Source organism: Arachis ipaensis, chromosome B6 (assembly GCF_059453495.1).
Source record: "Arachis ipaensis isolate K30076 ecotype BB chromosome B6, ASM5945349v1, whole genome shotgun sequence".
Classification (NCBI taxonomy): Eukaryota; Viridiplantae; Streptophyta; class Magnoliopsida; order Fabales; family Fabaceae; genus Arachis; species Arachis ipaensis.
This window is the reverse complement of record NC_142441.1, coordinates 66,218,260-66,235,172: the sequence shown is the minus strand read 5'-3', so window position 1 is coordinate 66,235,172 and position 16,913 is coordinate 66,218,260. Positions and strand designations below refer to the sequence as shown.

General features: G+C 44.5%; 51 non-coding genes across 51 annotated transcripts; all 51 read right to left on the bottom strand.

Annotated features, from left to right (window-relative positions):
* Nucleotides 1-201: 201 nt before the first annotated feature.
* On the bottom strand, nt 202-320 carry LOC148558559 (5S ribosomal RNA). Its single transcript, XR_015891924.1, has one exon. It is a non-coding gene; the product is annotated as a 5S ribosomal RNA (ribosomal RNA).
* A 208-nt stretch (nt 321-528) lies between these two features.
* Nucleotides 529-647, bottom strand: LOC148558558 (5S ribosomal RNA). The gene has a single exon (XR_015891923.1). It is a non-coding gene; the product is annotated as a 5S ribosomal RNA (ribosomal RNA).
* Nucleotides 648-898: 251 nt separating this feature from the next.
* LOC148558557 (5S ribosomal RNA) lies at nt 899-1,017 on the bottom strand. Its single transcript, XR_015889856.1, has one exon. It is a non-coding gene; the product is annotated as a 5S ribosomal RNA (ribosomal RNA).
* Nucleotides 1,018-1,198: 181 nt separating this feature from the next.
* LOC148558556 (5S ribosomal RNA) lies at nt 1,199-1,317 on the bottom strand. The gene has a single exon (XR_015891922.1). It is a non-coding gene; the product is annotated as a 5S ribosomal RNA (ribosomal RNA).
* Nucleotides 1,318-1,807: 490 nt separating this feature from the next.
* Nucleotides 1,808-1,926, bottom strand: LOC148558555 (5S ribosomal RNA). The gene has a single exon (XR_015889344.1). It is a non-coding gene; the product is annotated as a 5S ribosomal RNA (ribosomal RNA).
* A 181-nt stretch (nt 1,927-2,107) lies between these two features.
* On the bottom strand, nt 2,108-2,226 carry LOC148558554 (5S ribosomal RNA). Its single transcript, XR_015891921.1, has one exon. It is a non-coding gene; the product is annotated as a 5S ribosomal RNA (ribosomal RNA).
* A 225-nt stretch (nt 2,227-2,451) lies between these two features.
* On the bottom strand, nt 2,452-2,570 carry LOC148558553 (5S ribosomal RNA). The gene has a single exon (XR_015888622.1). It is a non-coding gene; the product is annotated as a 5S ribosomal RNA (ribosomal RNA).
* A 195-nt stretch (nt 2,571-2,765) lies between these two features.
* Nucleotides 2,766-2,884, bottom strand: LOC148558552 (5S ribosomal RNA). The gene has a single exon (XR_015889452.1). It is a non-coding gene; the product is annotated as a 5S ribosomal RNA (ribosomal RNA).
* Nucleotides 2,885-3,095: 211 nt separating this feature from the next.
* On the bottom strand, nt 3,096-3,214 carry LOC148558551 (5S ribosomal RNA). The gene has a single exon (XR_015889664.1). It is a non-coding gene; the product is annotated as a 5S ribosomal RNA (ribosomal RNA).
* Nucleotides 3,215-3,410: 196 nt separating this feature from the next.
* On the bottom strand, nt 3,411-3,529 carry LOC148558550 (5S ribosomal RNA). Its single transcript, XR_015890833.1, has one exon. It is a non-coding gene; the product is annotated as a 5S ribosomal RNA (ribosomal RNA).
* Nucleotides 3,530-3,722: 193 nt separating this feature from the next.
* Nucleotides 3,723-3,841, bottom strand: LOC148558549 (5S ribosomal RNA). Its single transcript, XR_015891919.1, has one exon. It is a non-coding gene; the product is annotated as a 5S ribosomal RNA (ribosomal RNA).
* Nucleotides 3,842-4,059: 218 nt separating this feature from the next.
* Nucleotides 4,060-4,178, bottom strand: LOC148558548 (5S ribosomal RNA). Its single transcript, XR_015889334.1, has one exon. It is a non-coding gene; the product is annotated as a 5S ribosomal RNA (ribosomal RNA).
* Nucleotides 4,179-4,415: 237 nt separating this feature from the next.
* On the bottom strand, nt 4,416-4,534 carry LOC148558547 (5S ribosomal RNA). The gene has a single exon (XR_015888844.1). It is a non-coding gene; the product is annotated as a 5S ribosomal RNA (ribosomal RNA).
* A 199-nt stretch (nt 4,535-4,733) lies between these two features.
* LOC148558546 (5S ribosomal RNA) lies at nt 4,734-4,852 on the bottom strand. Its single transcript, XR_015891318.1, has one exon. It is a non-coding gene; the product is annotated as a 5S ribosomal RNA (ribosomal RNA).
* A 198-nt stretch (nt 4,853-5,050) lies between these two features.
* Nucleotides 5,051-5,169, bottom strand: LOC148558545 (5S ribosomal RNA). The gene has a single exon (XR_015889888.1). It is a non-coding gene; the product is annotated as a 5S ribosomal RNA (ribosomal RNA).
* Nucleotides 5,170-5,364: 195 nt separating this feature from the next.
* On the bottom strand, nt 5,365-5,483 carry LOC148558544 (5S ribosomal RNA). The gene has a single exon (XR_015891918.1). It is a non-coding gene; the product is annotated as a 5S ribosomal RNA (ribosomal RNA).
* A 206-nt stretch (nt 5,484-5,689) lies between these two features.
* On the bottom strand, nt 5,690-5,808 carry LOC148558543 (5S ribosomal RNA). The gene has a single exon (XR_015889144.1). It is a non-coding gene; the product is annotated as a 5S ribosomal RNA (ribosomal RNA).
* Nucleotides 5,809-6,012: 204 nt separating this feature from the next.
* LOC148558542 (5S ribosomal RNA) lies at nt 6,013-6,131 on the bottom strand. Its single transcript, XR_015891488.1, has one exon. It is a non-coding gene; the product is annotated as a 5S ribosomal RNA (ribosomal RNA).
* Nucleotides 6,132-6,356: 225 nt separating this feature from the next.
* LOC148558541 (5S ribosomal RNA) lies at nt 6,357-6,475 on the bottom strand. The gene has a single exon (XR_015891317.1). It is a non-coding gene; the product is annotated as a 5S ribosomal RNA (ribosomal RNA).
* A 194-nt stretch (nt 6,476-6,669) lies between these two features.
* Nucleotides 6,670-6,788, bottom strand: LOC148558540 (5S ribosomal RNA). Its single transcript, XR_015889887.1, has one exon. It is a non-coding gene; the product is annotated as a 5S ribosomal RNA (ribosomal RNA).
* A 197-nt stretch (nt 6,789-6,985) lies between these two features.
* Nucleotides 6,986-7,104, bottom strand: LOC148558539 (5S ribosomal RNA). The gene has a single exon (XR_015891917.1). It is a non-coding gene; the product is annotated as a 5S ribosomal RNA (ribosomal RNA).
* Nucleotides 7,105-7,318: 214 nt separating this feature from the next.
* Nucleotides 7,319-7,437, bottom strand: LOC148558538 (5S ribosomal RNA). The gene has a single exon (XR_015889143.1). It is a non-coding gene; the product is annotated as a 5S ribosomal RNA (ribosomal RNA).
* A 206-nt stretch (nt 7,438-7,643) lies between these two features.
* On the bottom strand, nt 7,644-7,762 carry LOC148558537 (5S ribosomal RNA). Its single transcript, XR_015891547.1, has one exon. It is a non-coding gene; the product is annotated as a 5S ribosomal RNA (ribosomal RNA).
* Nucleotides 7,763-7,998: 236 nt separating this feature from the next.
* LOC148558536 (5S ribosomal RNA) lies at nt 7,999-8,117 on the bottom strand. The gene has a single exon (XR_015889440.1). It is a non-coding gene; the product is annotated as a 5S ribosomal RNA (ribosomal RNA).
* Nucleotides 8,118-8,348: 231 nt separating this feature from the next.
* Nucleotides 8,349-8,467, bottom strand: LOC148558535 (5S ribosomal RNA). Its single transcript, XR_015891916.1, has one exon. It is a non-coding gene; the product is annotated as a 5S ribosomal RNA (ribosomal RNA).
* Nucleotides 8,468-8,652: 185 nt separating this feature from the next.
* LOC148558534 (5S ribosomal RNA) lies at nt 8,653-8,771 on the bottom strand. Its single transcript, XR_015889673.1, has one exon. It is a non-coding gene; the product is annotated as a 5S ribosomal RNA (ribosomal RNA).
* Nucleotides 8,772-8,996: 225 nt separating this feature from the next.
* Nucleotides 8,997-9,115, bottom strand: LOC148558533 (5S ribosomal RNA). The gene has a single exon (XR_015891915.1). It is a non-coding gene; the product is annotated as a 5S ribosomal RNA (ribosomal RNA).
* A 207-nt stretch (nt 9,116-9,322) lies between these two features.
* On the bottom strand, nt 9,323-9,441 carry LOC148558532 (5S ribosomal RNA). Its single transcript, XR_015890144.1, has one exon. It is a non-coding gene; the product is annotated as a 5S ribosomal RNA (ribosomal RNA).
* A 194-nt stretch (nt 9,442-9,635) lies between these two features.
* LOC148558531 (5S ribosomal RNA) lies at nt 9,636-9,754 on the bottom strand. Its single transcript, XR_015891159.1, has one exon. It is a non-coding gene; the product is annotated as a 5S ribosomal RNA (ribosomal RNA).
* Nucleotides 9,755-9,949: 195 nt separating this feature from the next.
* On the bottom strand, nt 9,950-10,068 carry LOC148558530 (5S ribosomal RNA). Its single transcript, XR_015890534.1, has one exon. It is a non-coding gene; the product is annotated as a 5S ribosomal RNA (ribosomal RNA).
* Nucleotides 10,069-10,269: 201 nt separating this feature from the next.
* Nucleotides 10,270-10,388, bottom strand: LOC148558529 (5S ribosomal RNA). The gene has a single exon (XR_015891173.1). It is a non-coding gene; the product is annotated as a 5S ribosomal RNA (ribosomal RNA).
* A 196-nt stretch (nt 10,389-10,584) lies between these two features.
* On the bottom strand, nt 10,585-10,703 carry LOC148558528 (5S ribosomal RNA). Its single transcript, XR_015891914.1, has one exon. It is a non-coding gene; the product is annotated as a 5S ribosomal RNA (ribosomal RNA).
* A 195-nt stretch (nt 10,704-10,898) lies between these two features.
* Nucleotides 10,899-11,017, bottom strand: LOC148558527 (5S ribosomal RNA). The gene has a single exon (XR_015889674.1). It is a non-coding gene; the product is annotated as a 5S ribosomal RNA (ribosomal RNA).
* A 206-nt stretch (nt 11,018-11,223) lies between these two features.
* LOC148558526 (5S ribosomal RNA) lies at nt 11,224-11,342 on the bottom strand. Its single transcript, XR_015889142.1, has one exon. It is a non-coding gene; the product is annotated as a 5S ribosomal RNA (ribosomal RNA).
* A 206-nt stretch (nt 11,343-11,548) lies between these two features.
* On the bottom strand, nt 11,549-11,667 carry LOC148558525 (5S ribosomal RNA). Its single transcript, XR_015891487.1, has one exon. It is a non-coding gene; the product is annotated as a 5S ribosomal RNA (ribosomal RNA).
* A 221-nt stretch (nt 11,668-11,888) lies between these two features.
* LOC148558524 (5S ribosomal RNA) lies at nt 11,889-12,007 on the bottom strand. Its single transcript, XR_015891316.1, has one exon. It is a non-coding gene; the product is annotated as a 5S ribosomal RNA (ribosomal RNA).
* Nucleotides 12,008-12,205: 198 nt separating this feature from the next.
* Nucleotides 12,206-12,324, bottom strand: LOC148558523 (5S ribosomal RNA). Its single transcript, XR_015889886.1, has one exon. It is a non-coding gene; the product is annotated as a 5S ribosomal RNA (ribosomal RNA).
* A 195-nt stretch (nt 12,325-12,519) lies between these two features.
* LOC148558522 (5S ribosomal RNA) lies at nt 12,520-12,638 on the bottom strand. The gene has a single exon (XR_015891913.1). It is a non-coding gene; the product is annotated as a 5S ribosomal RNA (ribosomal RNA).
* Nucleotides 12,639-12,849: 211 nt separating this feature from the next.
* Nucleotides 12,850-12,968, bottom strand: LOC148558521 (5S ribosomal RNA). Its single transcript, XR_015889141.1, has one exon. It is a non-coding gene; the product is annotated as a 5S ribosomal RNA (ribosomal RNA).
* A 207-nt stretch (nt 12,969-13,175) lies between these two features.
* On the bottom strand, nt 13,176-13,294 carry LOC148558520 (5S ribosomal RNA). Its single transcript, XR_015891546.1, has one exon. It is a non-coding gene; the product is annotated as a 5S ribosomal RNA (ribosomal RNA).
* Nucleotides 13,295-13,531: 237 nt separating this feature from the next.
* Nucleotides 13,532-13,650, bottom strand: LOC148558519 (5S ribosomal RNA). Its single transcript, XR_015889429.1, has one exon. It is a non-coding gene; the product is annotated as a 5S ribosomal RNA (ribosomal RNA).
* A 239-nt stretch (nt 13,651-13,889) lies between these two features.
* Nucleotides 13,890-14,008, bottom strand: LOC148558518 (5S ribosomal RNA). Its single transcript, XR_015891912.1, has one exon. It is a non-coding gene; the product is annotated as a 5S ribosomal RNA (ribosomal RNA).
* A 185-nt stretch (nt 14,009-14,193) lies between these two features.
* Nucleotides 14,194-14,312, bottom strand: LOC148558517 (5S ribosomal RNA). The gene has a single exon (XR_015889672.1). It is a non-coding gene; the product is annotated as a 5S ribosomal RNA (ribosomal RNA).
* Nucleotides 14,313-14,538: 226 nt separating this feature from the next.
* Nucleotides 14,539-14,657, bottom strand: LOC148558516 (5S ribosomal RNA). The gene has a single exon (XR_015891911.1). It is a non-coding gene; the product is annotated as a 5S ribosomal RNA (ribosomal RNA).
* A 207-nt stretch (nt 14,658-14,864) lies between these two features.
* On the bottom strand, nt 14,865-14,983 carry LOC148558515 (5S ribosomal RNA). Its single transcript, XR_015890143.1, has one exon. It is a non-coding gene; the product is annotated as a 5S ribosomal RNA (ribosomal RNA).
* Nucleotides 14,984-15,178: 195 nt separating this feature from the next.
* On the bottom strand, nt 15,179-15,297 carry LOC148558514 (5S ribosomal RNA). Its single transcript, XR_015891158.1, has one exon. It is a non-coding gene; the product is annotated as a 5S ribosomal RNA (ribosomal RNA).
* Nucleotides 15,298-15,492: 195 nt separating this feature from the next.
* LOC148558513 (5S ribosomal RNA) lies at nt 15,493-15,611 on the bottom strand. The gene has a single exon (XR_015890533.1). It is a non-coding gene; the product is annotated as a 5S ribosomal RNA (ribosomal RNA).
* A 199-nt stretch (nt 15,612-15,810) lies between these two features.
* Nucleotides 15,811-15,929, bottom strand: LOC148558512 (5S ribosomal RNA). Its single transcript, XR_015891172.1, has one exon. It is a non-coding gene; the product is annotated as a 5S ribosomal RNA (ribosomal RNA).
* A 197-nt stretch (nt 15,930-16,126) lies between these two features.
* LOC148558511 (5S ribosomal RNA) lies at nt 16,127-16,245 on the bottom strand. The gene has a single exon (XR_015891910.1). It is a non-coding gene; the product is annotated as a 5S ribosomal RNA (ribosomal RNA).
* A 195-nt stretch (nt 16,246-16,440) lies between these two features.
* On the bottom strand, nt 16,441-16,559 carry LOC148558510 (5S ribosomal RNA). Its single transcript, XR_015889662.1, has one exon. It is a non-coding gene; the product is annotated as a 5S ribosomal RNA (ribosomal RNA).
* Nucleotides 16,560-16,781: 222 nt separating this feature from the next.
* Nucleotides 16,782-16,900, bottom strand: LOC148558509 (5S ribosomal RNA). Its single transcript, XR_015891908.1, has one exon. It is a non-coding gene; the product is annotated as a 5S ribosomal RNA (ribosomal RNA).
* Between the last annotated feature and the right edge of the window lie 13 nt (nt 16,901-16,913).

Here is a 16,913-nt window from a genome sequence, read left to right as displayed (position 1 = left end):
TTATCATATGCATGTCTCGCGACGTAGGGTAAGTCGAGTTGCAAATCCCTGCGGGGCCCGTGCGAGCTTGCCTAAAATCAGGTCATTGAGACTCGCTTTAGCTAAACTATTCAAGATAGCGCCGTTTAAAGAACGAGGGCAAGCACGACGTAAAAAAAAAAAAAAAAAAAAAAAAAAAAAAAAAAAAAAAAAAAAAAAAAAGAGGTGCAACACGAGGACTTCCCAGGAGGTCACCCATCCTAGTACTACTCTCGCCCAAGCACGCTTAACTGCGGAGTTCTGATGGGATCCGGTGCATTAGTGCTGGTATGATCGCACCTATTAAAATATGCGCACATAATTATCATATGCATGTCTTGCGACGTAGGGTAAGTCGAGCTGCGAATCCCTGCGGGGCCTGTGGGAGCTTGCCTAAAATCAGGTCATTGAGACTCGCTTTAGCTAAACTATTCAAGATAGCGCCGTTTAAAGAACAAGGGTAAGCACGACGTAAAAAAAAAAAAAAAAAAAAAAAAAAAAAAAAAAAAAGAGGTGCAACACGAGGACTTCCCAGGAGGTCACCCATCCTAGTACTACTCTCGCCCAAGCACGCTTAACTGCGGAGTTCTGATGGGATCCGGTGCATTAGTGCTGGTATGATCGCACCTATTATAATATGCGCACATAATTATCATATGCATGTCTTGCGACGTAGGGTAAGTCGAGCTGCGAATCCCTGCGGGGCCTGTGGGAGCTTGCCTAAAATCAGGTCATTGAGACTCGCTTTAGCTAAACTATTCAAGATAGCGCCGTTTAAAGAACAAGGGTAAGCACGACGTAAAAAAAAAAAAAAAAAAAAAAAAAAAAAAAAAAAAAAAAAAAAAAAAAAAAAAAAAAAAAAAAAAAAAAAAAAAAAAAAGAGGTGCAACACGAGGACTTCCCAGGAGGTCACCCATCCTAGTACTACTCTCGCCCAAGCACGCTTGACTGCGGAGTTCTGATGGGATCCGGTGAATTAGTGCTGGTATGATCGCACCTATTAAAATATGCGCACATAATTATCATATGCATGTCTCGCGACGTAGGGTAAGTCGAGTTGCAAATCCCTGCGGGGCCCGTGGGAGCTTGCCTAAAATCAGGTCATTGAGACTCGCTTTAACTAAACTGTGCAAGATAGCGCCGTTTAAAGAACGAGGGTAAGCACGACGTAAAAAAAAAAGAGGTGCAACACGAGGACTTCCCAGGAGGTCACCCATCCTAGTACTACTCTCGCCCAAGCACGCTTAACTGCGGAGTTCTGATGGGATCCGGTGCATTAGTGCTGGTATGATCGCACCTATTATAATATGCGCACATAATTATCATATGCATGTCTTGCGACGTAGGGTAAGTTGAGCTGCGAATCCCTGCGGGGCCCGTGCGAGCTTGCCTAAAATGAGGTCATTGAGACTCGCTTTAGCTAAACTATTCAAGATAGCGCCGTTTAAAGAACGAGGGTAAGCACGACGTAAAAAAAAAAAAAAAAAAAAAAAAAAAAAAAAAAAAGAGGTGCAACACATACTACTCTCGCCCAAGCACGCTTAACTACGGAGTTCTGATGGGATCCGGTGCATTAGTGCTGGTATGATCGCACCTATTAAAATATGCGCACATAATTATCATATGCATGTCTCGCGACGTAGGGTAAGTCGAGTTGCAAATCCCTGCGGGGCCCGTGGGAGCTTGCCTAAAATCAGGTCATTGAGACTCGCTTTAACTAAACTGTGCAAGATAGCGCCGTTTAAAGAACGAGGGTAAGCACGACGTAAAAAAAAAAAAAAAAAAAAAAGAGGTGCAACACGAGGACTTCCCAGGAAGTCACCCATCCTAGTACTACTCCCGCCCAAGCACGCTTAACTGCGGAGTTCTGATGGGATCCGGTGCATTAGTGCTGGTATGATCGCACCTATTATAATATGCGCACATAATTATCATATGCATGTCTTGCGACGTAGGGTAAGTCGAGCTGCGAATCCCTGCGGGGCCCGTGCGAGCTTGCCTAAAATGAGGTCATTGAGACTCGCTTTAGCTAAACTATTCAAGATAGCGCCGTTTAAAGAACGAGGGAAAGCACGACGTAAAAAAAAAAGAGGTGCAACACGAGGACTTCCCAGGAGGTCACCCATCCTAGTACTACTCTCGCCCAAGCACGCTTAACTGCGGAGTTCTGATGGGATCCGGTGCATTAGTGCTGGTATGATCGCACCTATTATAATATGCGCACATAATTATCATATGCATGTCTTGCGACGTAGGGTAAGTCGAGCTGCGAATCCCTGCGGGGCCTGTGGGAGCTTGCCTAAAATCAGGTCATTGAGACTCGCTTTAGCTAAACTATTCAAGATAGCGCCGTTTAAAGAACAAGGGTAAGCACGACGTAAAAAAAAAAAAAAAAAAAAAAAAAAAAAAAAAAAAAAAAAAAAAAAAAAAAAAGAGGTGCAACACGAGGACTTCCCAGGAGGTCACCCATCCTAGTACTACTCTCGCCCAAGCACGCTTAACTACGGAGTTCTGATGGGATCCGGTGCATTAGTGCTGGTATGATCGCACCTATTAAAATATGCGCACATAATTATCATATGCATGTCTCGCGACGTAGGGTAAGTCGAGTTGCAAATCCCTGCGGGGCCCGTGGGAGCTTGCCTAAAATCAGGTCATTGAGACTCGCTTTAACTAAACTGTGCAAGATAGCGCCGTTTAAAGAACGAGGGTAAGCACGACGTAAAAAAAAAAAAAAAAAAAAAAAAGAGGTGCAACACGAGGACTTCCCAGGAGGTCACCCATCCTAGTACTACTCCCGCCCAAGCACGCTTAACTGCGGAGTTCTGATGGGATCCGGTGCATTAGTGCTGGTATGATCGCACCTATTATAATATGCGCACATAATTATCATATGCGTGTCTTGCGACGTAGGGTAAGTCGAGCTGCGAATCCCTGCGGGGCCCGTGCGAGCTTGCCTAAAATGAGGTCATTGAGACTCGCTTTAGCTAAACTATTCAAGATAGCGCCGTTTAAAGAACGAGGGTAAGCACGACGTAAAAAAAAAAAAAAAAAAAAAAAAAAAAAAAAAAAAAAAAGAGGTGCAACACGAGGACTTCCCAGGAGGTCACCCATCCTAGTACTACTCTCACCCAAGCACGCTTAACTGCGGAGTTCTGATGGGATCCGGTGCATTAGTGCTGGTATGATCGCACCTATTAAAATATGCGCACATAATTATCATATGCATGTCTCGCGACGTAGGGTAAGTCGAGTTGCGAAACCCTGCGGGGCCCGTGCGAACTTGCCTAAAATGAGGTCATTGAGACTCGCTTTAGCTAAACTATTCAAGATAGCGCCGTTTAAAGAACGAGGGCAAGCACGACGTAAAAAAAAAAAAAAAAAAAAAAAAAGAGGTGCAACACGAGGACTTCCCAGGAGGTCACCCATCCTAGTACGACTCTCGCCCAAACACGCTTAACTGCGGAGTTCTGATGGGATCCGGTGAATTAGTGCTGGTATGATCGCACCTATTAAAATATGCGCACAAAATTATCATATGCATGTCTCGCGACGTAGGGTAAGTCGAGTTGCAAATCCCTGCGGGGCCCGTGGGAGCTTGCCTAAAATCAGGTCATTGAGACTCGCTTTAACAAAACTGTGCAAGATAGCGCCGTTTAAAGAACGAGGGTAAGCACGACGTAAAAAAAAAAAAAAAAAAAAAAGAGGTGCAACACGAGGACTTCCCAGGAGGTCACCCATCCTAGTACTACTCTCGCCCAAGCACGCTTAACTGCGGAGTTCTGATGGGATCCGGTGCATTAGTGCTGGTATGATCGCACCTATTAAAATATGCCCACATAATTATCATATGGATGTCTTGCGACGTAGGGTAAGTCGAGCTGCGAATCCCTGCGGGGCCCGTGCGAGCTTGCCTAAAATGAGGTCATTGAGACTCGCTTTAGCTAAACTATTCAAGATAGTGCCGTTTAAAGAACGAGGGTAGGCACGACGTAAAAAAAAAAAAAAAAAAAAAAAAAAAAAAAAAAAAAAAAAAAAAAAGAGGTGCAACACAAGGACTTCCCAGGAGGTCACCCATCCTAGTACTACTCTCGCCCGAGCACGCTTAACTGCGGAGTTCTGATGGGATCCGGTGCATTAGTGCTGGTATGATCGCACCTATTATAATATGCGCACATAATTATCATATGCATGTCTTGCGACGTAGGGTAAGTCGAGCTGCGAATCCCTGCGGGGCCCGTGCGAGCTTGCCTAAAATGAGGTCATTGAGACTCGCTATAGCTAAACTATTCAAGATAGTGCCGTTTAAAGAACGAGCGTAGGCACGACGTAAAAAAAAAAAAAAAAAAAAAAAAAAAAAAAAAAAAAAAAAAAAAAAAAAAAAAAAAAAAAAAAAAGAGGTGCAACACGAGGACTTCCCAGGAGGTCACCCATCCTAGTACTGCTCTCGCCCAAGCACGCTTAACTGCGGAGTTCTGATGGGATCCGGTGCATTAGTGCTGGTATGATCGCACCTATTATAATATGCGCACATAATTATCATATGCATGTCTTGCGACGTAGGGTAAGTCGAGCTGCGAATCCCTGCGGGGCCTGTGGGAGCTTGCCTAAAATCAGGTCATTGAGACTCGCTTTAGCTAAACTATTCAAGATAGCGCCGTTTAAAGAACGAGGGTAAGCACGACGTAAAAAAAAAAAAAAAAAAAAAAAAAAAAGAGGTGTAACACGAGGACTTCCCAGGAGGTCACCCATCCTAGTACTACTCTCGCACAAGCACGCTTAACTGCGGAGTTCTGATGGGATCCGGTGCATTAGTGCTGGTATGATCGCACCTATTATAATATGCGCACATAATTGTCATATGCATGTCTCGCGACGTAGGGTAAGTCGAGTTGCAAATCCCTGCGGGGCCCGTGCGAACTTGCCTAAAATGAGGTCATTGAGACTCGCTTTAGCTAAACTATTCAAGATAGCGCCGTTTAAAGAACGAGGGCAAGCACGACGTAAAAAAAAAAAAAAAAAAAAAAAAAAAGAGGTGCAACACGAGGACTTCCCAGGAGGTCACCCATCCTAGTACTACTCTCGCCCAAACACGCTTAACTGCGGAGTTCTGATGGGATCCGGTGAATTAGTGCTGGTATGATCGCACCTATTAAAATATGCGCACAAAATTATCATATGCATGTCTCGCGACGTAGGGTAAGTCGAGTTGCAAATCCCTGCGGGGCCCGTGGGAGCTTGCCTAAAATCAGGTCATTGAGACTCGCTTTAACAAAACTGTGCAAGATAGCGCCGTTTAAAGAACGAGGGTAAGCACGACGTAAAAAAAAAAAAAAAAAAAAAAAAGAGGTGCAACACGAGGACTTCCCAGGAGGTCACCCATCCTAGTACTACTCTCGCCCAAGCACGCTTAACTGCGGAGTTCTGATGGGATCCGGTGCATTAGTGCTGGTATGATCGCACCTATTAAAATATGCGCACATAATTATCATATGCATGTCTTGCGACGTAGGGTAAGTCGAGCTGCGAATCCCTGCGGGGCCCGTGCGAGCTTGCCTAAAATGAGGTCATTGAGACTCGCTTTAGCTAAACTATTCAAGATAGTGCCGTTTAAAGAACGAGGGTAGGCACGACGTAAAAAAAAAAAAAAAAAAAAAAAAAAAAAAAAAAAAAGGTGCAACACAAGGACTTCCCAGGAGGTCACCCATCCTAGTACTACTCTCGCCCAAGCACGCTTAACTGCGGAGTTCTGATGGGATCCGGTGCATTAGTGCTGGTATGATCGCACCTATTATAATATGCGCACATAATTATCATATGCATGTCTTGCGACGTAGGGTAAGTCGAGCTGCGAATCCCTGCGGGGCCTGTGGGAGCTTGCCTAAAATCAGGTCATTGAGACTCGCTTTAGCTAAACTATTCAAGATAGCGCCGTTTAAAGAACGAGGGTAAGCACGACGTAAAAAAAAAAAAAAAAAAAAAAAAAAAAAAAAAGAGGTGTAACACGAGGACTTCCCAGGAGGTCACCCATCCTAGTACTACTCTCGCACAAGCACGCTTAACTGCGGAGTTCTAATGGGATCCGGTGCATTAGTGCTGGTATGATCGCACCTATTATAATATGCGCACATAATTGTCATATGCATGTCTCGCGACGTAGGGTAAGTCGAGTTGCAAATCCCTGCGGGGCCCGTGCGAGCTTGCCTAAAATCAGGTCATTGAGACTCGCTTTAACTAAACTGTGCAAGATAGCGCCGTTTAAAGAACGAGGGTAAGCACGACGTAAAAAAAAAAAAAAAAAAAAAAAAAAAAAAAAAAAAAAAAAAAAAAAAAAAAAAGAGGTGTAACACGAGGACTTCCCAGGAGGTCACCCATCCTAGTACTACTCTCGCACAAGCACGCTTAACTGCGGAGTTCTGATGGGATCCGGTGCATTAGTGCTGGTATGATCGCACCTATTATAATATGCGCACATAATTGTCATATGCATGTCTCGCGACGTAGGGTAAGTCGAGTTGCAAATCCCTGCGGGGCCCGTGCGAACTTGCCTAAAATGAGGTCATTGAGACTCGCTTTAGCTAAACTATTCAAGATAGCGCCGTTTAAAGAACGAGGGCAAGCACGACGTAAAAAAAAAAAAAAAAAAAAAAAGAGGTGCAACACGAGGACTTCCCAGGAGGTCACCCATCCTAGTACTACTCTCGCCCAAACACGCTTAACTGCGGAGTTCTGATGGGATCCGGTGAATTAGTGCTGGTATGATCGCACCTATTAAAATATGCGCACAAAATTATCATATGCATGTCTCGCGACGTAGGGTAAGTCGAGTTGCAAATCCCTGCGGGGCCCGTGGGAGCTTGCCTAAAATCAGGTCATTGAGACTCGCTTTAACAAAACTGTGCAAGATAGCGCCGTTTAAAGAACGAGGGTAAGCACGACGTAAAAAAAAAAAAAAAAAAAAAAAAAAGAGGTGCAACACGAGGACTTCCCAGGAGGTCACCCATCCTAGTACTACTCTCGCCCAAGCACGCTTAACTGCGGAGTTCTGATGGGATCCGGTGCATTAGTGCTGGTATGATCGCACCTATTAAAATATGCGCACATAATTATCATATGCATGTCTTGCGACGTAGGGTAAGTCGAGCTGCGAATCCCTGCGGGGCCCGTGCGAGCTTGCCTAAAATGAGGTCATTGAGACTCGCTTTAGCTAAACTATTCAAGATAGTGCCGTTTAAAGAACGAGGGTAGGCACGACGTAAAAAAAAAAAAAAAAAAAAAAAAAAAAAAAAAAAAAAAAAAAAAGGTGCAACACAAGGACTTCCCAGGAGGTCACCCATCCTAGTACTACTCTCGCCCAAGCACGCTTAACTGCGGAGTTCTGATGGGATCCGGTGCATTAGTGCTGGTATGATCGCACCTATTATAATATGCGCACATAATTATCATATGCATGTCTTGCGACGTAGGGTAAGTCGAGCTGCGAATCCCTGCGGGGCCTGTGGGAGCTTGCCTAAAATCAGGTCATTGAGACTCGCTTTAGCTAAACTATTCAAGATAGCGCCGTTTAAAGAACGAGGGTAAGCACGACGTAAAAAAAAAAAAAAAAAAAAAAAAAAAAAAAAAAAGAGGTGTAACACGAGGACTTCCCAAGAGGTCACCCATCCTAGTACTACTCTCGCACAAGCACGCTTAACTGCGGAGTTCTAATGGGATCCGGTGCATTAGTGCTGGTATGATCGCACCTATTATAATATGCGCACATAATTGTCATATGCATGTCTCGCGACGTAGGGTAAGTCGAGTTGCAAATCCCTGCGGGGCCCGTGCGAGCTTGCCTAAAATCAGGTCATTGAGACTCGCTTTAACTAAACTGTGCAAGATAGCGCCGTTTAAAGAACGAGGGTAAGCACGACGTAAAAAAAAAAAAAAAAAAAAAAAAAAAAAAAAAAAAAAAAAAAAAAAAAAAAAAAAAAAAAAAAAGAGGTGCAACACGAGGACTTCCCAGGAGGTCACCCATCCTAGTACTACTCCCGCCCAAGCACGCTTAACTGCGGAGTTCTGATGGGATCCGGTGCATTAGTGCTGGTATGATCGCACCTATTATAATATGCGCACATAATTATCATATGCGTGTCTTGCGACGTAGGGTAAGTCGAGCTGCGAATCCCTGCGGGGCCCGTGCGAGCTTGCCTAAAATGAGGTCATTGAGACTCGCTTTAGCTAAACTATTCAAGATAGCGCCGTTTAAAGAACGAGGGTAAGCACGACGTAAAAAAAAAAAAAAAAAAAAAAAAAAAAAAAAAAAAAAAAAAAAAAAAAAAAAAAAAAAAGAGGTGCAACACGAGGACTTCCCAGGAGGTCACCCATCCTAGTACTACTCTCGCCCAAGCACGCTTAACTGCGGAGTTCTGATGGGATCCGGTGCATTAGTGCTGGTATGATCGCACCTATTAAAATATGCGCACATAATTATCATATGCATGTCTCGCGATGTAGGGTAAGTCGAGTTGCGAAACCCTGCGGGGCCCGTGCGAACTTGCCTAAAATGAGGTCATTGAGACTCGCTTTAGCTAAACTATTCAAGATAGCGCCGTTTAAAGAACGAGGGCAAGCACGACGTAAAAAAAAAAAAAATAGGTGCAACACGAGGACTTCCCAGGAGGTCACCCATCCTAGTACTACTCCCGCCCAAGCACGCTTAACTGCAGAGTTCTGATGGGATCCGGTGCATTAGTGCTGGTATGATCGCACCTATTATAATATGCGCACATAATTATCATATGCGTGTCTTGCGACGTAGGGTAAGTCGAGCTGCGAATCCCTGCGGGGCCCGTGCGAGCTTGCCTAAAATGAGGTCATTGAGACTCGCTTTAGCTAAACTATTCAAGATTGCGCCGTTTAAAGAACGAGGGTAAGCACGACGTAAAAAAAAAAAAAAAAAAAAAAAAAAAAAAAAAAAAAAAAAAAAAAAAAAAAAAGAGGTGCAACACGAGGACTTCCCAGGAGGTCACCCATCCTAGTACTACTCTCGCCCAAGCACGCTTAACTGCGGAGTTCTGATGGGATCCGGTGCATTAGTGCTGGTATGATCGCACCTATTAAAATATGCGCACATAATTATCATATGCATGTCTCGCGATGTAGGGTAAGTCGAGTTGCGAAACCCTGCGGGGCCCGTGCGAACTTGCCTAAAATGAGGTCATTGAGACTCGCTTTAGCTAAACTATTCAAGATAGCGCCGTTTAAAGAACGAGGGCAAGCACGACGTAAAAAAAAAAAAAAAAAAAAAAAAAAAAAAAAAAAAGAGGTGCAACACGAGGACTTCCCAGGAGGTCACCCATCCTAGTACTACTCCCGCACAAGCACGCTTAACTGCGGAGTTCTGATGGGATCCGGTGCATTAGTGCTGGTATGATCGCACCTATTATAATATGCGCACATAATTATCATATGCGTGTCTTGCGACGTAGGGTAAGTCGAGCTGCGAATCCCTGCGGGGCCCGTGCGAGCTTGCCTAAAATGAGGTCATTGAGACTCGCTTTAGCTAAACTATTCAAGATAGCGCCGTTTAAAGAACGAGGGCAAGCACGATGTAAAAAAAAAAAAAAAAAAAAAAAGAGGTGCAACTCGAGGACTTCCCAGGAGGTCACCCATCCTAGTACTACTCTCGCCCAAGCACGCTTAACTGTGGAGTTCTGATGGGATCCGGTGAATTAGTGCTGGTATGATCGCACCTATTAAAATATGCGCACAAAATTATCATATGCATGTCTCGCGACGTAGGGTAAGTCGAGTTGCAAATCCCTGCGGGGCCCGTGGGAGCTTGCCTAAAGTCAGGTCATTGAGACTCGCTTTAACAAAACTGTGCAAGATAGCGCCGTTTAAAGAACGAGGGTAAGCACGACGTAAAAAAAAAAAAAAAAAAAAAAAAGAGGTGCAACACGAGGACTTCCCAGGAGGTCACCCATCCTAGTACTACTCTCGCCCAAGCACGCTTAACTGTGGAGTTCTGATGGGATCCGGTGAATTAGTGCTGGTATGATCGCACCTATTAAAATATGCGCACAAAATTATCATATGCATGTCTCGCGACGTAGGGTAATTCGAGTTGCAAATCCCTGCGGGGCCCGTGGGAGCTTGCCTAAAGTCAGGTCATTGAGACTCGCTTTAACAAAACTGTGCAAGATAGCGCCGTTTAAAGAACGAGGGTAAGCACGACGTAAAAAAAAAAAAAAAAAAAAAAAAAAAAAAGAGGTGCAACACGAGGACTTCCCAGGAGGTCACCCATCCTAGTACTACTCTCGCCCAAGCACGCTTAACTGTGGAGTTCTGATGGGATCCGGTGAATTAGTGCTGGTATGATCGCACTTATTAAAATATGCGCACAAAATTATCATATGCATGTCTCGCGACGTAGGGTAAGTCGAGTTGCAAATCCCTGCGGGGCCCGTGGGAGCTTGCCTAAAGTCAGGTCATTGAGACTCGCTTTAACAAAACTGTGCAAGATAGCGCCGTTTAAAGAACGAGGGTAAGCACGACGTAAAAAAAAAAAAAAAAAAAAAAAAAGAGGTGCAACACGAGGACTTCCCAGGAGGTCACCCATCCTAGTACTACTCTCGCCCAAGCACGCTTAACTGCGGAGTTCTGATGGGATCCGGTGCATTAGTGCTGGTATGATCGCACCTATTAAAATATGCGCACATAATTATCATATGCGTGTCTTGCGACGTAGGGTAAGTCGAGCTGCGAATCCCTGCGGGGCCCGTGCGAGCTTGCCTAAAATGAGGTCATTGAGACTCGCTTTAGCTAAACTATTCAAGATATCGCCGTTTAAAGAACGAGGGTAAGCACGACGTAAAAAAAAAAAAAAAAAAAAAAAAGAGGTGCAACACGAGGACTTCCCAGGAGGTCACCCATCCTAGTACTACTCCCGCCCAAGCACGCTTAACTACGGAGTTCTGATGGGATCCGGTGCATTAGTGCTGGTATGATCGCACCTATTATAATATGCGCACATAATTATCATATGCGTGTCTTGCGACGTAGGGTAAGTCGAGCTGCGAATCCCTGCGGGGCCCGTGCGAGCTTGCCTAAAATGAGGTCATTGAGACTCGCTTTAGCTAAACTATTCAAGATAGCGCCGTTTAAAGAACGAGGGTAAGCACGACGTAAAAAAAAAAAAAAAAAAAAAAAAAAAAAAAAAAAAAGGTGCAACACAAGGACTTCCCAGGAGGTCACCCATCCTAGTACTACTCTCGCCCAAGCACGCTTAACTGCGGAGTTCTGATGGGATCCGGTGCATTAGTGCTGGTATGATCGCACCTATTATAATATGCGCACATAATTATCATATGCATGTCTTGCGACGTAGGGTAAGTCGAGCTGCGAATCCCTGCGGGGCCTGTGGGAGCTTGCCTAAAATCAGGTCATTGAGACTCGCTTTAGCTAAACTATTCAAGATAGCGCCGTTTAAAGAACGAGGGTAAGCACGACGTAAAAAAAAAAAAAAAAAAAAAAAAAAAAAAAAAAAGAGGTGTAACACGAGGACTTCCCAGGAGGTCACCCATCCTAGTACTACTCTCGCACAAGCACGCTTAACTGCGGAGTTCTAATGGGATCCGGTGCATTAGTGCTGGTATGATCGCACCTATTATAATATGCGCACATAATTGTCATATGCATGTCTCGCGACGTAGGGTAAGTCGAGTTGCAAATCCCTGCGGGGCCCGTGCGAGCTTGCCTAAAATCAGGTCATTGAGACTCGCTTTAACTAAACTGTGCAAGATAGCGCCGTTTAAAGAACGAGGGTAAGCACGACGTAAAAAAAAAAAAAAAAAAAAAAAAAAAAAAAAAAAAAAAAAAAAAAAAAAGAGGTGTAACACGAGGACTTCCCAGGAGGTCACCCATCCTAGTACTACTCTCGCACAAGCACGCTTAACTGCGGAGTTCTGATGGGATCCGGTGCATTAGTGCTGGTATGATCGCACCTATTATAATATGCGCACATAATTGTCATATGCATGTCTCGCGACGTAGGGTAAGTCGAGTTGCAAATCCCTGCGGGGCCCGTGCGAACTTGCCTAAAATGAGGTCATTGAGACTCGCTTTAGCTAAACTATTCAAGATAGCGCCGTTTAAAGAACGAGGGCAAGCACGACGTAAAAAAAAAAAAAAAAAAAAAAAAAAAGAGGTGCAACACGAGGACTTCCCAGGAGGTCACCCATCCTAGTACTACTCTCGCCCAAACACGCTTAACTGCGGAGTTCTGATGGGATCCGGTGAATTAGTGCTGGTATGATCGCACCTATTAAAATATGCGCACAAAATTATCATATGCATGTCTCGCGACGTAGGGTAAGTCGAGTTGCAAATCCCTGCGGGGCCCGTGGGAGCTTGCCTAAAATCAGGTCATTGAGACTCGCTTTAACAAAACTGTGCAAGATAGCGCCGTTTAAAGAACGAGGGTAAGCACGACGTAAAAAAAAAAAAAAAAAAAAAAAAGAGGTGCAACACGAGGACTTCCCAGGAGGTCACCCATCCTAGTACTACTCTCGCCCAAGCACGCTTAACTGCGGAGTTCTGATGGGATCCGGTGCATTAGTGCTGGTATGATCGCACCTATTAAAATATGCGCACATAATTATCATATGCATGTCTTGCGACGTAGGGTAAGTCGAGCTGCGAATCCCTGCGGGGCCCGTGCGAGCTTGCCTAAAATGAGGTCATTGAGACTCGCTTTAGCTAAACTATTCAAGATAGTGCCGTTTAAAGAACGAGGGTAGGCACGACGTAAAAAAAAAAAAAAAAAAAAAAAAAAAAAAAAAAAAAAAAAAGGTGCAACACAAGGACTTCCCAGGAGGTCACCCATCCTAGTACTACTCTCGCCCAAGCACGCTTAACTGCGGAGTTCTGATGGGATCCGGTGCATTAGTGCTGGTATGATCGCACCTATTATAATATGCGCACATAATTATCATATGCATGTCTTGCGACGTAGGGTAAGTCGAGCTGCGAATCCCTGCGGGGCCTGTGGGAGCTTGCCTAAAATCAGGTCATTGAGACTCGCTTTAGCTAAACTATTCAAGATAGCGCCGTTTAAAGAACGAGGGTAAGCACGACGTAAAAAAAAAAAAAAAAAAAAAAAAAAAAAAAAAAAAGAGGTGTAACACGAGGACTTCCCAAGAGGTCACCCATCCTAGTACTACTCTCGCACAAGCACGCTTAACTGCGGAGTTCTAATGGGATCCGGTGCATTAGTGCTGGTATGATCGCACCTATTATAATATGCGCACATAATTGTCATATGCATGTCTCGCGACGTAGGGTAAGTCGAGTTGCAAATCCCTGCGGGGCCCGTGCGAGCTTGCCTAAAATCAGGTCATTGAGACTCGCTTTAACTAAACTGTGCAAGATAGCGCCGTTTAAAGAACGAGGGTAAGCACGACGTAAAAAAAAAAAAAAAAAAAAAAAAAAAAAAAAAAAAAAAAAAAAAAAAAAAAAAAAAAAAAAAAAAGAGGTGCAACACGAGGACTTCCCAGGAGGTCACCCATCCTAGTACTACTCCCGCCCAAGCACGCTTAACTGCGGAGTTCTGATGGGATCCGGTGCATTAGTGCTGGTATGATCGCACCTATTATAATATGCGCACATAATTATCATATGCGTGTCTTGCGACGTAGGGTAAGTCGAGCTGCGAATCCCTGCGGGGCCCGTGCGAGCTTGCCTAAAATGAGGTCATTGAGACTCGCTTTAGCTAAACTATTCAAGATAGCGCCGTTTAAAGAACGAGGGTAAGCACGACGTAAAAAAAAAAAAAAAAAAAAAAAAAAAAAAAAAAAAAAAAAAAAAAAAAAAAAAAAAAAAAAAAAAAAGAGGTGCAACACGAGGACTTCCCAGGAGGTCACCCATCCTAGTACTACTCTCGCCCAAGCACGCTTAACTGCGGAGTTCTGATGGGATCCGGTGCATTAGTGCTGGTATGATCGCACCTATTAAAATATGCGCACATAATTATCATATGCATGTCTCGCGATGTAGGGTAAGTCGAGTTGCGAAACCCTGCGGGGCCCGTGCGAACTTGCCTAAAATGAGGTCATTGAGACTCGCTTTAGCTAAACTATTCAAGATAGCGCCGTTTAAAGAACGAGGGCAAGCACGACGTAAAAAAAAAAAAAATAGGTGCAACACGAGGACTTCCCAGGAGGTCACCCATCCTAGTACTACTCCCGCCCAAGCACGCTTAACTGCAGAGTTCTGATGGGATCCGGTGCATTAGTGCTGGTATGATCGCACCTATTATAATATGCGCACATAATTATCATATGCGTGTCTTGCGACGTAGGGTAAGTCGAGCTGCGAATCCCTGCGGGGCCCGTGCGAGCTTGCCTAAAATGAGGTCATTGAGACTCGCTTTAGCTAAACTATTCAAGATTGCGCCGTTTAAAGAACGAGGGTAAGCACGACGTAAAAAAAAAAAAAAAAAAAAAAAAAAAAAAAAAAAAAAAAAAAAAAAAAAAAAAAGAGGTGCAACACGAGGACTTCCCAGGAGGTCACCCATCCTAGTACTACTCTCGCCCAAGCACGCTTAACTGCGGAGTTCTGATGGGATCCGGTGCATTAGTGCTGGTATGATCGCACCTATTAAAATATGCGCACATAATTATCATATGCATGTCTCGCGATGTAGGGTAAGTCGAGTTGCGAAACCCTGCGGGGCCCGTGCGAACTTGCCTAAAATGAGGTCATTGAGACTCGCTTTAGCTAAACTATTCAAGATAGCGCCGTTTAAAGAACGAGGGCAAGCACGACGTAAAAAAAAAAAAAAAAAAAAAAAAAAAAAAAAAAAAGAGGTGCAACACGAGGACTTCCCAGGAGGTCACCCATCCTAGTACTACTCCCGCACAAGCACGCTTAACTGCGGAGTTCTGATGGGATCCGGTGCATTAGTGCTGGTATGATCGCACCTATTATAATATGCGCACATAATTATCATATGCGTGTCTTGCGACGTAGGGTAAGTCGAGCTGCGAATCCCTGCGGGGCCCGTGCGAGCTTGCCTAAAATGAGGTCATTGAGACTCGCTTTAGCTAAACTATTCAAGATAGCGCCGTTTAAAGAACGAGGGCAAGCACGATGTAAAAAAAAAAAAAAAAAAAAAAAAGAGGTGCAACTCGAGGACTTCCCAGGAGGTCACCCATCCTAGTACTACTCTCGCCCAAGCACGCTTAACTGTGGAGTTCTGATGGGATCCGGTGAATTAGTGCTGGTATGATCGCACCTATTAAAATATGCGCACAAAATTATCATATGCATGTCTCGCGACGTAGGGTAAGTCGAGTTGCAAATCCCTGCGGGGCCCGTGGGAGCTTGCCTAAAGTCAGGTCATTGAGACTCGCTTTAACAAAACTGTGCAAGATAGCGCCGTTTAAAGAACGAGGGTAAGCACGACGTAAAAAAAAAAAAAAAAAAAAAAAAGAGGTGCAACACGAGGACTTCCCAGGAGGTCACCCATCCTAGTACTACTCTCGCCCAAGCACGCTTAACTGTGGAGTTCTGATGGGATCCGGTGAATTAGTGCTGGTATGATCGCACCTATTAAAATATGCGCACAAAATTATCATATGCATGTCTCGCGACGTAGGGTAATTCGAGTTGCAAATCCCTGCGGGGCCCGTGGGAGCTTGCCTAAAGTCAGGTCATTGAGACTCGCTTTAACAAAACTGTGCAAGATAGCGCCGTTTAAAGAACGAGGGTAAGCACGACGTAAAAAAAAAAAAAAAAAAAAAAAAAAAAGAGGTGCAACACGAGGACTTCCCAGGAGGTCACCCATCCTAGTACTACTCTCGCCCAAGCACGCTTAACTGTGGAGTTCTGATGGGATCCGGTGAATTAGTGCTGGTATGATCGCACTTATTAAAATATGCGCACAAAATTATCATATGCATGTCTCGCGACGTAGGGTAAGTCGAGTTGCAAATCCCTGCGGGGCCCGTGGGAGCTTGCCTAAAGTCAGGTCATTGAGACTCGCTTTAACAAAACTGTGCAAGATAGCGCCGTTTAAAGAACGAGGGTAAGCACGACGTAAAAAAAAAAAAAAAAAAAAAAAAAAGAGGTGCAACACGAGGACTTCCCAGGAGGTCACCCATCCTAGTACTACTCTCGCCCAAGCACGCTTAACTGCGGAGTTCTGATGGGATCCGGTGCATTAGTGCTGGTATGATCGCACCTATTAAAATATGCGCACATAATTATCATATGCGTGTCTTGCGACGTAGGGTAAGTCGAGCTGCGAATCCCTGCGGGGCCCGTGCGAGCTTGCCTAAAATGAGGTCATTGAGACTCGCTTTAGCTAAACTATTCAAGATATCGCCGTTTAAAGAACGAGGGTAAGCACGACGTAAAAAAAAAAAAAAAAAAAAAAAAGAGGTGCAACACGAGGACTTCCCAGGAGGTCACCCATCCTAGTACTACTCCCGCCCAAGCACGCTTAACTACGGAGTTCTGATGGGATCCGGTGCATTAGTGCTGGTATGATCGCACCTATTATAATATGCGCACATAATTATCATATGCGTGTCTTGCGACGTAGGGTAAGTCGAGCTGCGAATCCCTGCGGGGCCCGTGCGAGCTTGCCTAAAATGAGGTCATTGAGACTCGCTTTAGCTAAACTATTCAAGATAGCGCCGTTTAAAGAACGAGGGTAAGCACGACGTAAAAAAAAAAAAAAAAAAAAAAAAAAAAAAAAAAAAAAAAAAAAAAAAAAAGAGGTGCAACACGAGGACTTCCCAGGAGGTCACCCATCCTAGTACTACTCTCGCCCAAGCACGCTTAACTGCGGAGTTCTGATGGGATCCGGTGCATTAGTGCTGGTATGATCGCACCTATTAAAATATGCG